Consider the following 16970-nt stretch of genomic DNA (forward strand, 5'->3'; position numbering starts at 1 on the left):
GTCTTCTGCATCCAGCTCTTGTGTGTGCCAGCCCCAGAGTGAGTGTTCAAAAACAGACTGGGATGTTTCACTCTCTCTGTTGGGGCCATGTGGCTGACTGGGTAGCATGGGAGCTCTGTAGATGACATAGTGAAGAAGGCAGTCTTTCTCCAGGTGGAAAACTTGGGCTTTAGAGTTGGGCAGAACTGAGATGGCAGTGTGACTCTGCTGTTCACCATGTAGTTTTGGATGAAGTTAGGTTTGCAGCCTTAGTTTTCCTTGGAGGATGTGCTAGTGGGACATCCTCTACTGAGAGTGGGCTGTGGTCCCTGGCCTGAAGCATCCTGGGTCTTGATGTGTGGGTGGTAGCTGACAGTTCACAGACTTGTCGGTGGGCAGCTCACCCAGGTTCCATCCCTTGGTGGACGTCCTTAGGGTGCTTGGTGATTGAGGTCTAGCCAGTCATGGGGCTACATCTTTCCTGGCCAGTGATTGGTTCAGGGACGGACCTGTGACCATTTGAAAGTTTTAATGCTTTGCTGGGGTACTTGGGGGAGACTTAAATGGGAAGGATGTGAACAGGTTGCTGCTAGGGTCTGCTGCATGAGGACAGCCTGCCCAGGAGTAAGACTGGCCCAGAGGGATGGGGAGGAATAAGTTGCCGGGGCTCAGTTGGCCCTAGGTGAGTTGGTGGCGTCTTTTCTTGGTGAAGTCCATTTATTTGATCTGACCTTTCTGTCACTTGCAACCAAGAGAGCCAGCTGAGCACAGTGTCTGGTCTCTGGCCTCCTCTCTCCTGCCCTGCTCCAGCCTCTCTCAGCTGCTTGTCAGCTCCTGACCTGCTGTTGCACCCCCACCTGGATAGTCTGCCCTCCATTCTCTTTCCTTCCTACCTGCTTCTCTGGGCTCAAGGTGTGGCTTTCCTCCCACAGCAAGGCCCTTGCCAGCTGTCCAAGGAGCACTGTCTTCTCTTCCTGGCACCCTGGTCTGATCTTGCCCACCTTTAACCTGTCTGGCGTGCCTGTGTCCCCTTCTGCTTTGGTCCCTTTCTTGCTGTTGCATATAGTTAATTCTTTTAGGGCCGATGACCAGCTTACTGTGGGTCCATCTCTGATTTCAAGCTGTGGGTGAGCACAAGCATTGCCTAATCTGGCAGCACCAAGCTGGGTTCAGGGTAGAAAGAGTTCAGGTTTGGTGGGGACTGGGCAGGGCAGCTGCTTGGCTCACAAGCATTGGGGTTGGGGTGGCTGGTTCCCCAAAGGGCAGCCCTCTCCTTTGACTGTTTGGCCCTCTCCAGACCTCAGCTGTTTGGGGTCCTCCTATGGTGCGTCAGTTCCCTTCTAGCCATAGTGGCATGGTCAGCACTCAGGCATTGAGTGTGTCTTGTGTGTGCCGCTCAGTTTTAGGGAGTCTGGAGATTCTAGAGGCTGGAAACAGGACAGGCGAGAAGGTGGGCAGTTTTGGTCTGGCAGCACTTGCCTAGCCTCCTCTGTGGTGTGATGATCCCTCAGTCCCAGCACCAACCCCCCACCCAGGAGTGCGCATACCTCCTCTCTCCTTTGGGCCACCTGGACTCCCCCTGGAAGAGGGTTCTGAACCCTGAAGCCCTGCTGTGCTGTAAGAGCAGTGGCTCCAGGTCCTCCTCAGTTGCTTCTGCCGGAGTGGCCTCAGGGTGAATCACCTAAAGCCTCTGGGCCTCAGTCTCTCTACCTGTGATGTGTGGCTGTTGTGCCATCACCTGGCGGTGTTGTCCTGAGGGGTTGAGTGTGTTAGGTGCCTGGTGCAATGTCTGACTTGGGCTTAGTCACCTAGAGGAGGGCGGGAGCTGCTGCTGTTTCTGTGGTAAAGATAAGGAAAAGAGTGAGGGAGCCTGTTCTTACCTGAGGCCTTGCAGCTGGAAGGAGCAGAGAGCGGATTTTTCATTCTATTAGTGGGTAATAGACCTGCAGGTGGAGTCAGCCTGGAGGGACTGAATCTCAGTCAGTCTAGTAAGCAACCCTACTTAACAAATCCAAGTGTTCAGTGTCTTTTGATGTCATCTTTTAAGGGTTGTATGTTTGTAAGGACTTTATCTTTGGACTATAACAGAAGCAGGACAGTAGCAACTCATTGTACGCTCACTCTGTGATGGATAGTATCCCATTTAACAGATGAGACTCAGGCTTAGCCAGGGTAAGTAGCTGGCCACCGCACAACTGACCTCAGAGCCTCTGCAAGGAGGGGAGGCGACAGTGAGAATCCCTGTGGAGCTCTTTGCTTCCTGGCAGAGCACTGGTGCTGATGGAGATGGTCTCTGCTTGCCCGTGCATGTGGCAACCCCAGCCACATGTGCCTCGGGAGCACCTGCCTGATGTGGGTTTAATTTTAATGCCTACCTCAGTTGGCCAGTGCGCTTCTGGGCCTCATCCCTTGTGCTTTGGGTAAGAACTGAGGCCTTTGCTGTGTTTTTCCACATGGGGCATGGGGTAGCTTAGGGGTGCAGAGCACAGCCCCCGTCCCCTCCTGGCAACCCCCACCCCCTCGCACCTCCTGGTTTTTCTGGTATCTCTGGGCCCTCTGAGCTGTGTCAGTGCCATTCATGAGGTCTTGTCTTTTGGAGAAGAAAGCCTTCTTCCCTTTTCTTAACTACAGGTTGATGGGTGCAAAATTGTCTGAGCCTCCCGCCAAATGAAAAAGACGAATGGATGGGCAGATAGAAAAGTATTTCCTATGCAGGGGTTTTGGAGGTAGACCTGGGTTCAAATCTATATAGCTCTGTTTCTGCGGTGCTTGTCTCTGGGCAAATCGCAGCAGATACTGCGGACAGTCTGTCAGACTTGCTGTCCTCTTGTAAAGTGAAGACAGGCCCTGCCCGCCAAAGGGTAAGTAATGCCCAAGGGAGTCGCTGGGTACATCGGAGACACTGAACACAGGCAAGTACATGCCCCCACCCCTGCTTTTCTTGACGGGTGGGGCTGGGGCCAGTTTTCCTCCTGGATGAGTTTGTAGATATTTAACTTTGGTTTTCACAGATGGTATTTTTTCCCAAAGATAGTCTTCGTTTTAGTGTGAGCAGTTACCAGACAACATTGCATAATTTTGCACATTTCTGAAAGCTCCCTGGGGGGAAGTGGGAAGAAATTGGTTGTAGAACAAAATCTCAGGCTTGTAGACGGAAAGACACACTTCTTTAGAAGAAGTGCTAGGGTTGGAACTCCCAACCGGACTTATCACCTGCCTGAACTTCTCCGAATCCCTCTATATTGCAGTGCAGACCAGGGGAGGGAAGGGATCAAAATACAGATTTCTGTGTGTGTGAAATCGCCTAATTTACGAAGCAGTGTTCTTTAAATGTGAACTTACTCAGAGCTAACAGTCACAACCTCCCAGAGACATTACCAGATAGGGAAATACTAATGTGATGAATAACTGAGAAATGCATACCTTATACTCAAATATGTAGGTAAAATGGCATTGGCAGGTAAGCAAGACTGGGCGTCAAACCGTCCTGTTGCTATTTTACATCTCCTACTCTCCCCCCTCATCCCACCCAGCCCCGCTGGCAGGACCCAGGAAAACTTCATACTTCTTCCTTTTGAGAAATACTTATTGACAGGAGGTGTAGCTTTGGTCATGTCCTTTGATCTAGACATTTTTTAACTCTTGGAAATTTATTTACAGATACATGATCATTTTTAATAACAATGTTAGTGAATATATTTATCCAATAGTAATTGTTAGTATCATTAATTAAATGGCATGGGAGAGGCTTAGGAAACATGGTGCATCCACTGAGTCAGACAGCAGAGAGCTGTGGAGATTGACCCTGAAGATGGCAGGGAAGTGGACACGCTTTGTCGTGATGAAGAAAAGGGGCTTTTTTTTTTTTTTCTTGGTCAGCATCGCACAACTAGGAAAGGCACAAAAACTAGAACTTAGGGTAAAATGGGAGGCATTTGTATTGGGGCAATAGGAATGGTTTTGTTTTTGCTTTTCCTATTGTTTTTTTCAATTAAACAGTTAAAAAAAAAGAAGAAGAAGAAGAAAAAGTAGATTGATTTAGCCTGAAGAGTACTTAAACTATTGAGAGCAATCAAGATGTGGAGTGGATCATGGGGCCTCTGTGTACTGCAACCAGCGGCGAGAAGAGGGTTATTTTCTCTCTCGTGCCTTTTTGGAAGGTTCAGAACAGGAGTGTGCAGCTCCTTACCCCAGTCAAGCCCACCCATCATGCTTTTCATGCTCACAGAGCACAGGAGTCCAGCCCACCAGGAGTCCAGCCCACCACACGAGAAGACGTGTATGAAGTTTTCCTCATTGCAGTCAGTGCCGCAGTAGCTGTGGCTCTGTTCAAGTCCTGGGGTCATCTGTGCGCCACGCTTTTCTCTACCTTAATGCGCCCAATCCACCTGCAAATCCTACAGATGACTTTGGTAACTCTACTACCAAAATGTATATTCTCCTTTCATCATCTTTTCTCTGTCTTGCCCCTTCCAAACTGATATCAGATCACACCATTGGCTTAAGATCCTCTGTGATTAGAACAGGCATCCCCTTTCCTATTGTCATGAAGAATTGATGCTTTTGAGTTGTGGTGCTGGAGAAGACTCTTGAGAGTCCCTTGGACAGCAGGGAGATCAAACCAATCAACGAGAATTTCAGTGGAAGGACTGATGCTGAAGCGCCAACACTTTGGCTACTTGATGCCAAGAGCTGACTCATTGAAAAAGACCCTGATGCTGGAAAAGATTGCGGGCTGGAGGAGAAGCGGGCGACAGAGGGTGAGATGTACGCCCTACAGAGGCGTAGATAAGTACACCATAGATAGCATCACCGACTCAATGGACATGAATCTAAGCAAACTCCGGGAGATAGCGAAGGACAGGGTAGCCTGGTGTGCTGCAGTCCGGGGAGTTGCAAAGGGTTGGACACGACTTAGCGACTGAACAATAACAATGACAGGTGCTGTATGGCTTGGCCCCTTCTTTCCTTTCTTGTCTCATTTCTACTTCCCTCTCCCTCATTCATGGCTGTGTAGGACACCTCCCTAGATCTGACCTCAGATTCCTTCAGGCTTCTCTTGTCCAGCCTTTGTAAAGAGCTCCCTCCCCTCCCCTCCCTGCTGTCACACTGCCTGTCTCCAGACTCTTGTCAGTTCACGAAACACATAGGAAATAGGGTGTCCAGGCAGGGCACTGGGAAACTGGAGCTGGGAATGAGGGGCGAGCAGTTCGTTTCTTCAGTATAGTTTTGAGAAAAATAAAGTGTAAAGTGTTAGGGGATGTGCTGAATATTGAACTTTATTGAATCTCCCAGTAACATTATTGATGTTCCTAAAAGGGAGCACTGTGTCCTTGAACACAACTTTTATGTGTTAGCTGGGTTTTTTTGTTTTTCCTTGACATTGATAATCACCATGGAGAAGTTCAGTTTGCTTGCAGAGATGATAAAACTTAGAACCATTTTTTAAGTACGCCATAATTTATAAGAGTTAGCATCTAAAGAATGCAGGTTCTTTCCTCTTTTCATTTATATGTTATGCTGAATTATAGTAATGCAAATGGATTTTAGTTTTATTCAGCCTTTATTTTAAGCACTTTGAAGTAATAGAGAACTCTAATTTACTCTATGTGGTGTGCTTATAAATGTTTGATAGCTGGCTTTCCAGGAAAAATGCCTTATATGTACATACATGATTATACTCATAGAAAGGATAGGTAGCAGACAGTTTACAAGTAATCATGAAACACAACACTTTATTTTCAGTTCGATGTAGCCAGTTGTTTCACCCAGACTGCTTTGCTTGTATTTTGTTGAAGTTTTGTATCCATAGTCAACTTAAGAGTTTAATTTTGACATGAACATTGACTGATAATTGTTATGTTAGTGAGTGAAGTAATATCTTTGCAAAATCAGATAATAGTTTTCAAATACTGGAAGAATATTTCCTCAGTTGTTTGTGCTGTTCCTACCGGCGGCACACTTTGAAGTTTAATCTGCATAATCAGTATTTCCTTAAGTCTAAATCCCAGGGGCTGGTGAGCTGTTTCTGGACCAGATAGTAAATATTTTCAGTTCAGCTTTGTAGCTCATACCGTCTCTGTCACAACTCCGCCTTTATGCATACCACAGAAGCAGCCACAGATAATTTGTAAACAAACAAACATGGCTGTATTCCATTAAAACTTTATTTACATGGCTGATTTTATGTTATGTGAATTTCACTTCAATAAAAAATATATAAAATGAAACTTTTAAAACTCTTTACGAAAACAGGCAGTGGTCTGGATGCAGCCCAGGACTCTACAGAGGCCACCAACTTGAGAATAAATCAAGCCCTGATTTGTAGTGTTTGCCGGTTTCCATGGTATAAATACTTTCACTGTGTCTGATTTCAAGCTACTAGCATGATGTCACCCAACGTGAAGTTGGGAAGACATGTTGCAGTAGTAGACATGGCCAAGATATGGTAGTCATGAACAAACTCGAAAACCCAGATAATAATGCTGTGCTCAGCGGTGTCCGACTCTTCACTGCCCTGTGGACTGTGGCCCGCCAGGCTCCTCTATCCATAGAATTTCCCAGGCAAGAATACTGGAGTGGGGTGCCATTATCTTCTCCAGGGGATCTTGCCAGCTCAAGGATCTAACCCGCATTAGCAAGTGGATTCCTTACCACTAGCGCCACCTCATTTCAGTTCAGTTCAGTCGCTCAGTCGTGTCTGACTCTGCGACCCCATGAATCGCAGCACGCCAGGCCTCCCTGTCCATCACCAACTCCCAGAGTTCACTCAGACTCAGGTCCATCGAGTCAGTGACGCCATCCAGCCATCTCATCCTCTGTCATCCCCCTTTCCTCCTGCCCCCAATCCCTCCCAGCATCAGAGTCTTTTCCAATGAGTCAACTCTTTGCATGAGCGCCACCTAGGAAGCCCCAAATAATAGTAACTGTGGGGGAAAAATGAGTATTTCATCACCTTTGTTTTCAAATTTAAAAAATCGTTACACTTAAAATTGAGGTATAGTTAATTTATAGTGTTAATTTCAAGTGTACAGCAGAGTTATTTAGTTATATTCAATTTTACACACACACACATACACATATATCCCTTTTCAGATTCTTTTCCGCTATAGATTATTACAGAATATGAGTATAGTTCCCTATGCTATACAGTAGGTCCTTGCTGCTTACCTATTTTATGTCATAGTGTAAATGAATCCCAGACTCCTAATTTATCCCTCCCCTTTTCCCCTTTGGCAACTGTAAGTTTGTTTTCTATGTCTGTGAATTGTTTTTATTCTGTAAATAAATTGATTGGCATCACTTTTTAGATTCCACATACAAATGATATCATGATATTTGTCTCTTTCAGCCTTTTTAACATTGAATCACTTTGCTGAATACCTGAAACTAACACAGCATTGTAAATCAACTAGACATCAATTAAAAACAAAAAAAGCTATCCAAATGAAGATATCCCGTAGAAGTGAAAGGGAGTGCTAAAGTAAATTACGTTACACATTTTTAAACCATAAATTAAGAAGCAATAAAGATTCCACTTAAAAGCTAGTCTTAATGAAATTCTAAAACTTTGTTTAAAAAATGTTAAATCCAGGACATGTGCTATAAAACAGATAGGAACTCAAGTGATCTAGGATAGTAGTCACCCCAGACCCCAGGAATACAACAGAAGTAACGCAGAGGTGACATCCATCCTTGCTGCTCAGAGGAACATCTCAAGTGATATCTATTTTCACCAGAGTGTTTGTCAGAGGAGCTCTGAACTCATTCCTCCCTACTCCCTTAGACACTGTCTCTGTTATGCATGTTGGTGCCTTTGTTTTTCAGGAACTAGAAATAAAGCTTACAAGCACCAACTTGAGCCACACTGCCTGGACTTGATCTGGCTCCGTGACTGTGTGGCCTTGGGCGAGTTACCTAACACCTTGGAGTTTCACTGTGCTTATGCGGAAAATGAGAGGTAGTAGTAATACCTATCTCCCGGGGTGGTTTTGAGGATTCACTGAGTTAATACATGTCGTGTCCACCCGACACACAGGCCTGCTTGTGCAGTTTTATCGCTCTTAGCGTCTGCGGTCTACCTGACACTGAGCATAAGTAGAGGTGATTTGTGAGCTGGGTAGAGCTCAAGGATTTGTGACATCTCCTAGTACAGTATTTTTAAAACTGTAATTAGCCACAAAAATACAAATGGAGGTTTCCTACAAAAATCCAGATATGTGACTTTTCTAGAAAATTTAGAATGCTACCAGGCAGGAGATAACTGCCTGCCCACAGCAGCCTTCAGCTGGCAGTCCCAACCACTCCCTTATTGTAGCATTTCTTTAAAAATTTACTTACTTTCTTTTTGGTCTTCGTTGTAGTGACAGGCTTCTCACTGCAGTGGCTTCTCTTGTTGCGGAGCACGGGCTCTAGACACGCAGGCTTCAGTAGTTGTGGCACATGGGCTTAGTTGTTCTGAGGCATGTGGAATCTTCCTGGACCGGGGATTGAACCCGTGTCCCCTGCGTTGGCAGATGGAGTCTCATCCACTGTACCACAAGTGATTGATCATCGCATGTTTTAACAGTGGCTGTGTATAACAGCTGGCTCCCAAGGTTCCTGAGTGCTGGCTGGCGAGAGCTGAATGCAGCACACTCTGGGGTTGAGACCCTACCCCTGTCCTGCTTGGATCTGGGCTGCGGGCCGCAGGCTCCTTGTCCAAGATGGCGTCAGTGCCTTTGCAACTGACTCCTGGGATGGTTCTCTTGGTTGGAGTGTCTTGGAGGCCAGCTATTCTGAAGATGGTTTGGGTCCAGCATTCTGCTCCAGACCCTTTGCTTCCCTGGGTTCTCTCTGGGACTCCAGGCTGGGGTGACCACCTCTCTTGGCCCAGGGCTTGGGAGGAAGCCTTCCTCTAGTGTGTCGCGTTGGTGATTTTCTTCATAGCTTTGCATACAGTCACTTTGTCCTGTTTCCTTGTCAGTCTCCTTTCTTCCCTGCCATGACTGTAAGTCTCTCCAGCTCCCCCTGCTCCCTGAGTTCCTCCTCAGCACAAACACATTTTGATTTTCCTGGTAAATGCTTAGCCACTGAATGAATTCTGGTGTCTTCTCTCTGTGAGCTGCAGCTGTTTCAGTATGCAATCTGAATGGTTTTGGCTCCCACGTCCACGGTTTTCCTGATTTTGGAGACAGCCATTCCATCTCTGTATGCAGGGCACCTTTCTCCTCGGAAGTGGCAGCTTTGTCTTCTGGCTGTGTTCTCCTGGCAGATCTCAGTTACTCTTGATAATCTCACCACTGAGCTGTAAAAATTGCTCTAGGTTTCAGCAAGATTAATGCCATATTTGCTTCTATCCCAGCTGATCTCCCCAGGTAGAGTGACGGTCCCATTGATCCTCACCTGTCTTCTCAGCAGCCTTGGAGTTGGGGGGGGGGGGGGGGGCGCGGCGGGGGGCAGAGCAGCCTTAGTGCTGGTCCTGGAGAGTTGTGTGCACTGGGTGCTCTCTCCCTTCCTGCTGGTGGAGTCATGGAATAGGTGACGAAGGCAGGAAAAGATAACAGCCCTGACATCTGAGTCCAGTCTGCCAGACAGCTGGGCCTGCCTCTTCAGGACCCTGTGCAGGGTACAGCAGATTTGGCTCTGCTTTCTTCCTCCTCTTTGTAGTGGGGTCATTGCATTGCCCAGGGTGAGAGTGAAAACCAGTTGAGGCAGTACCAGTCGCCATAAAAGTATTTGGACCCCTGGGGCAGAGTTGAACACCTGAATTTATTTCTTAGGGAAAAATGAGATAAGGAAGTTGTGAAGATGATCATTACAACATTGGTTGCAGTAGGAGAGCCCAGAAGGAGATGGGATGCCCAGCAGTGGAGAAAGTCAAGGAAATTATGACGCATAAATGGGATGTTTAGCTGTTAAGATCATTATGAAGAGTATGCAGCAACAGGAAGAAGTGTTCAATGAAAAAAAGAAAAACCAGTATCTGTGATGCAGTTTCAACTACATAATTGTTGCAAACTCTGGATAAGAGCAGGAAAGTCACCCAGAGAAACATTGCCGTGGCCCAGGCTGGTTGTGGCTTGAGGGACTAAGGCAGAACTTAGCCTCTGAGGTCAGACCTGAGCCATATTGTTGTTATCTGCCTCCTGGGGCTGTTGGGGTTCAAGAGTGACGTAGGTAGTGGCCTAGAAGATGTTCTCAGAGGAAAGGAAGACCAGAGTGGGTGGAGGAAAACTCCAGAACTGAGGGTGAGGAGCTTGGGCACCATCAAGCCTCAGGTCCTCATCACTGAGCCTGGTCAGTTATGGGGCTGGATTTAGGCGTGCTCAGACAAAGCAACCGTCACAAGTTGGCTAGAAGGTAAGCTCAGGTTCACCGTATCAGGGTTGAAATCAGGATCCAAAGAAGACATGCCTTAGATTATACAGTGGAGAAAAGACAGCCTCTTCAGTGAGTGGTGCTAGGAAAACTGGACAGCTCCATGTAAAAGAATGAAACTAGAACACCTCCTCACACCATACACAAAATAAACTCAAGATGGATTAAAGAGCTAAATGAAAGGCCAGAAACTATAAAGCTCTTAGAGGAAAACATAGGCAATACACTACTTGACATAAATCACAGCAAAATCCTCTATGACCCACCTCCTAGAATAATGGAAATAAACACAAAAATAAACAAGTGGGACCTAATTAAACTTAAAAGCTTTTGCACAGCAAAGGAAACTATAAACAAGGTGAAAAGACAGCCCTGAGAATGGGGGGAAATAATGGCAAATGAAACAACTGACAAAGAATTAATTTCCAAAATGCAAAGTAGCTCATACAACTCAATACCAGAAAAACAAACAACCCAGTCAAAAAGTGGGCAGAAAACCTAAACGAACATTTCTCCAAGGAAGACGTACAGATGGCTAATAGACACATGAAAAGATGCTCAGTATCACTCATTATTAGAGAAATGCAAATCAAAACTACAGTGAGGTATCGCTTCGTACTAGTCAGATCTGCCCATCGTCAAACAGATGCTGGAGAGGGTGTAGAGAAAAGGATACCTTCTTGCATTGTTGATGGGAATGTAAATTGATACAGCCAGTATTGAGATTCCTTTAAAAACTAGGAATAAAACTACCATGCTGCTGCTGCTGCTGCTAAGTCGCTTCAGTCATGTCTGACTCTGTACAACCCCATAGACAGCAGCCCACCAGGCTCCCCCGTCCCTGGGATTCTCCAGGCAAGAATACTGGAGTGGGTTGCCGTTTCCTTCTCCAAAACTACCATATGACTCAACAATCCCACTACTGGGCATATATCCTGAGGAAACCGTATTTGAAAATGACACGTGTACGCCAGTATTTATCCCAGCACTATTTACAATAACTAGGACATGGAAGAAACCCAAGATGTCTATCAACATCTTGAATGGATAAAGAAGTTGTGGCACGTACATTACTCAGCCATAAAAAGGAACACATTTGGGTCAGTTCTAATGAGGTGGATGAACCTGGAGCCTATTATACAGAGTGGAGTAAGTAAGAAAGAGAAAAGTAATACTGTCTATTGATGCATAGGTATGGAATCTAGAAAGATGCTACTGATGAACCTATTTGCAGGGCAGCAGTGGAGACTCAGACATAAAGAACAGACTGTGGACACGTGGCAGGAAGGAGAGGGGGCGCAAATCGGGAGAGTAGCATTGAAACATACATTACCGTATGTAAAATAGACAGCCAGTGGGAATTTGCTGCATGACGCAGGGATCTCAAACCCAGTGCTCTGTGACCACCTAGAGGGGTGAGATGGAGAGGGAGGTGGGGGCGAGGTCAAGAGGGAGGGGACATATGTATACCTATGGCTGATTCATGTTGATGGATGGCGGAAGCCAGCACAGTATTGTATAGCAGTTATCCTTCAATTAAAAACAAATACATTTTTAAAAAAGAACATATGTCTAATGGGGCTAGTGTGAGTGGGTTTATTTGGAGGTGAGAGAAAGGGAGGCTTGCCTGCACCAAGGGTCCTAGCCCACTTCTGAGGGCGGGGAGCAGTGGAGTCAGCCGGTGGTGCTTAGAAAGCGTCAGTACCTGTCAGGTGCACAAGTGCCTCTAAGTGCATCCAGAGGTGATGCCTGGGCCCCAGATGCAGCTGTGATGCTGCCTGGGGGTGGGACTACTCAGGCAGTGGAGAAGTGCGGTGAGAGAAGGAAAGGGACTGAGATTGTGCCTTGAAGAGCTCTGAGAGGAGGATGTAGAGGTCTTGAATGCAGAGGGATGTCAGGATCTGCCCAGGGTCCAAGAGATGAGGCAAGGCAGGGCTGAAAGGTCCCCGACTTTGGTGAAAACTTACCTGGGCAGAGCAGTTTGGGTGCGTTGACAGCCTGCATGCTCAATCATGTCTGACTCTTTGCAACCCCATGGACTATAGCCCGCCAAGCTCCTCTGTCCATGGGATTCTCCAGGCAAGAATACTGGAGTGGGTTGCCATGCCCTCCTCCGGGGCATCTTCCCAACCCGGGGATTGAACCTGCATCTCTTCAGTCTCCTGCATTGGCAGGCAGGTTCTTTACCACTAACGCCACCTGGGAGGCCCAGTTAGACCTCTCTCTCAATTTCCGTTTCAGTGTTAATGTAAGTTTTAGTGAAAACTTGTGCTGTTTCTTCACCTAGTTGCCTTGTCAGTTCTGTTTGGTATCCACCTGTAATGGTGGCTACAGAAAAGGGAAGAAATAAACTTTTTTAAAAAGTTTTAAAAAACTGGTTTAAAGTAGTGAGAAAATAATAATAGAAAAATTATATACTGAGGGAAATACAGTAAAAAGCGAAGTCTTCTGTGTTCCCAGTTCTCCTCAGTGTTCTTTGCCTGGTACATTTAAAGCAAGGAAAAGCTGCTGTGGTGCTTCTCCTGGAGCTGGGTCCCACCTTGCCTCAAATGTTTGATGACTGGGATGTCATGTCTCGCTGCAGGGCTGTCCTCTGACATTCAGCCATGGGGTAGGTGCTCATCCTCGGGATCAATTTTACCACCCTTCCCCTGTGGGATGCAGGTGGTTTGGGGTGAGGCAGATGGTGCTGATGGGGTCCACACCAGCCCAGTGGGGACGACTGTTGAGTGGTCAGGCTTTCCCAAGGGTCCCCATCAGGGAAGGTTGGGAGGAAGCAGTTGATTTGGCTTTTGGTAGTAGATGGCTTCGGGAGCCGTCGAGGTCCTCCCCTGCGCCCTAATCTTCTGCCAGCAGCCTTCCGCTCAGCTGCATGTCAGGCAGGGCTACCACCTCGCAGATCTTGCCGTCACTGCATTAGCACACTGGATTGTGGTGTTCGACGTCCCCATTGCTTTAATGTTGCCTTCGCAAAAACCTCACCTGGCTTTCCTTCCCCCTGTTTATGTAATCCTTTGGAATCATTTCATGGTGGCCAAGGTAATTTGGAAAAAATCTTTGTCATTGTGGTAACTTCTAGGACCATTGTGTTTAAAATAGAAGACTCTCCCCAAAGCCATTGGGTCCTACTGACCAACGTGGCAACCCTGGTCATAGCCTTCTGCTGCTCTTGTCCCAGCCTTCCCTCTGCTGGCCACCCAGGCATGGTGCTTTTCCTCTTGTCTTCCATGGGGCTGTGTGTGAGCGGCACTGAGAGTCACCTCCCTGTTCCCTGTGACCCTTGTGGGGCGGCTGGTGCAGGTGACAGCTGGCAACAGGAAAGGCCTGTTTGCTTTCCAGATGCTAACTTGGTGACTGCAGATCCCCGCTTGCTACAGAGGGAGACCCCTGAGAGGTTTATAACATTGGCTTAACACAGTGCCAGCTGTTGAGGACAGTAAGGTGGGACTTCATTTATCTATCTGTCCTTCATTCACTCACGCTTGAGAGTAGTAAGGGTCTAGCTCAGCTGTCTCGGGGGAGGGGGAGGGCAGGATTTCAGACATTTTCATGCCCAGGAGCTTAATACATTGGAGAAGACTGAAGAGTGAGGGGGAGAAAGAAGCTGTCAGATGCTCAGAGGCTGTTTTCTCGTCAGGAGGATGGAAATAGGTTATCACTCACACCACCTGTTGGAGAGGAGAACAGACTGCTGTTTACCTAAGACGTTCTGTAGATGTTTGTGGCCACTGGCCTTTCCCATGTGAGGACAGGAGTTTGGCTCCCTTGCCAGGGTCTCCAGTTGAAGGATGACAGAACCCCACAGGCAGGCTGAGGAGAGCACGTGTCCTGAAGCTCAGTCCCGGGGAGCTAGTGAGCCTGTCATTTCACAACCTGTAAGACACCGGCACCCAGCTCCAGCCACAGCGCGTTTGCTGCGCCTTTTCCCGGCCCGCAGGCAGGCTGTGCAGTCTGCTGGTGCACAGGTGTTGCAGGGCAAGCAGAATGGGTGGGGTGGGGGGGGGCACAGCGCATATGGATTGAGATAATGCCTAGGCAGACTGGAGCGCAGTCTGTTATGAGGAGTGCATCATACACACGTGCCTTTGTCACACAGGCCTTATGATACCCGTGAGAGGCCTGGGCATGACAGCCTTCTTCATTTTCCTGAAGGGAGAAGGGCCTTCATGCTGCGCCCTCCACCCCAGGGGGAGCTAACCTCCAACAAAGAAGCCTGCCTTCTCTTGCCTCCCGCCCTCTCCTTTTTTTCCAGGACCTGTTGCATCTGTCATCTGCCTCCATAGTCATTTCACAAATTTATTGAGGTATAATTGACATATAATAAACTGTGCACAATTAAAGTACCCAATCGGATATATTTTGATCTGTGAATACACTTGAAAAATCATCATCACAATCATGGTATTAAACATATTTCCAAAAGTTTTTCTTGTCCCATTGTAATCTTCCCTTCAGCCCACCCCCATCCCTAGGCAACTGCTAATCTATAGTCAGTGTAGATTAATCTGCCTTTGCTAGAATTTTGTAAAATCATGTACTCTTTTTTTTTTTTAATCTAGGCTCTTCTTTCCTTCTTATTTTGAGATTCATGCATGTTGTGTATATCAATAGTTTGTTCTTTTTTGTTGCTAAGTAATGTTTCATTTTATGAGTATCCTAAAATTTATCATACATGTGTTGATGGACTTTTGGGTTGCTTAATAATCTGTCAGAATGTCTTCCGAGGTGATTATACCATTTTATACTGCCACCCCACCCACCAGCAGTGTATGAGAGTATCAGTTGTCCCACACTTTGGTGATCACTTGGTATGGTCAGTCTTTTTAGCTTTAGCTATTTTAATAGGTGTATAGTGATATCTCACGATGGTTTTAATTTGAATTTGTCAGGAAGAGCTGCTGAAGGAGGGGTAGGCTATTCTTGGGCTTCTCTTGTGGCTCAGCTGGCAAAGAATCCGCCTGCAATGCGGGAGACCTGGGTTGGGAAGATCCCCTGGAGAAGGGAAGGCTACCCACTGCTGTATTCCGGCCTGAATTCCATGGACTGTATAGTCCATGGGGTCGCAGAGTCGGACACAACTGAGCGACTTTCACTATGACTAATAAGGTTGAGTATCTCTTGAAGTATTTGTGTTTGCCATGCATATCTCTTTGGTGAAAGATTTGAATATCTGTTCACATCATTTGCCCATTTCCTCCCTCCCTTGGGTTCTTTGTGTAATTATTGAAAGAGGTGTTTATATATTCTAGAGACAAGTCCTTTCTTAGATACATGATTTGTGTATCTTTTCTCCCAGTCTGTGACTTGCCTTTTCATTTTCATAGCAGTGTCATGTTTTGAAGAGCAAATTATTTTCAATTTTGATGAAATTCAGTTTGTTTTCTCTGTAGTTTGTGCTTTTTGTGTATTATTACTAAAATCTTTGCCTTTTAAACCCAAGGTCACTAAGATTTTCCTGTTTTCTTCTGTAGAAAAGACACATTCTGTAGTTTCACTCTTAGGTTTATGATCTATTTTGTGTTAATTTTTGTGTATCTTGTGAGATAGAGGTCAAGGTTTGATGTTTTCTTTCAGTGTTGTTTTTTGCCTATGGCTACCCAGTTACTCCAGCATTGTTTGTTGAAAGATTACTCATTCACTCCTGAATTGCCTTACCATCTTTGTTAAGCGTCGGCTGGCTGCCCACGTGTGGGTTTGTTAAAGGACTGTCCTGTCCCATTGATCTGGTCAGTTTGTCTTTGCACCAGTACCACGCTTGTAATACGGGCTTCCAGTTTTCTTTTTTTCCAAGTTTGTTACCTTTCTAGGAACTCTTATGTTTCCGTATAAATTTTAGAATCAAGTTGTCAATCTCTCCCAAAGACCCTGCTGGAATTCCATTTGGAATTGCATTGAATCTATAGATCAGTTTGGGGGAGAGCTGACATCTTAACAATATCAACTCTTCCAAGCTATTGTCTTGGTATATCTTTCCATTGGGCTTCACTGGTGGCTCAGTGGTAAATAATTTGCCTGCTGATGCTGGAGACGCGTGTTGGATCCCTGGGTCAGGAAGATCCCCAGGAGTAGGAAATGGCAGCCCACCCCAGTATTCTTGCTTTGGAAATCCCATGGACAGAAGAGCCTGGCAGGCTGCAGTCCATGGAGGTCACAAGAGTCAGGCACGACTTAGCGACTAGACAGCAGCCATCTTTGCATTAATGGATGCCCCTCTTAATGTCTCTCAGCCCTGTTTTGTAGTTTTCAGTGTTGAGGCCTTTTGTCAAATTTATCTGTAAGTTCTTCATACTTTTAATTGCTGTTGTAAATAGAATTGGTTTAAAATTTTTCAATTTCTGAATGTTTGTTGCTTGCGTATAGGAATATCATAGAATTTTATATTGAACTTATATCTTACAGCCTTGTTAAACTCACTTTTTTTGTAGAATTTGTGTTAAGATTTTCCATATAGACTGTTCTGTTATTTATGAATAAAGACAGCTTTACTTCTCGTTTTCCAATCTAGATGGATTTTTCTTCCTCCCTCCCTCCCTCTTTTTCTTTCTTCCTTTTCTTTCCCTTGCCTTATTGAACTACGTGGAATCTCCTGACAAAAATGAGTGGAAGTGGTGACACACATCCTTGGTTTTGTG

General features: G+C 46.1%; 1 protein-coding gene across 2 annotated transcripts in view; it reads left to right on the plus strand.

The window, feature by feature from the left end:
• MED26 (mediator complex subunit 26) overlaps positions 1-16970 on the plus strand; it is a 40686-nt gene that overhangs the window by 11002 nt on the left and 12714 nt on the right. Inside the window, exon 2 of one of the 2 annotated variants that reach the window (XM_070792595.1) lies at positions 7807-7939. The exons of the other annotated variant lie outside the window; for it this stretch is intronic. The gene's annotated coding sequence lies outside the window, so the exon portion shown is untranslated. The remainder of the gene's footprint in view (positions 1-7806; positions 7940-16970) is intronic. 2 annotated transcript variants of the gene reach the window in all.

The sequence above is a fragment of the Bos indicus genome, chromosome 7 (genome assembly GCF_029378745.1).
Source record: "Bos indicus isolate NIAB-ARS_2022 breed Sahiwal x Tharparkar chromosome 7, NIAB-ARS_B.indTharparkar_mat_pri_1.0, whole genome shotgun sequence".
NCBI lineage: Eukaryota > Metazoa > Chordata > Mammalia > Artiodactyla > Bovidae > Bos > Bos indicus.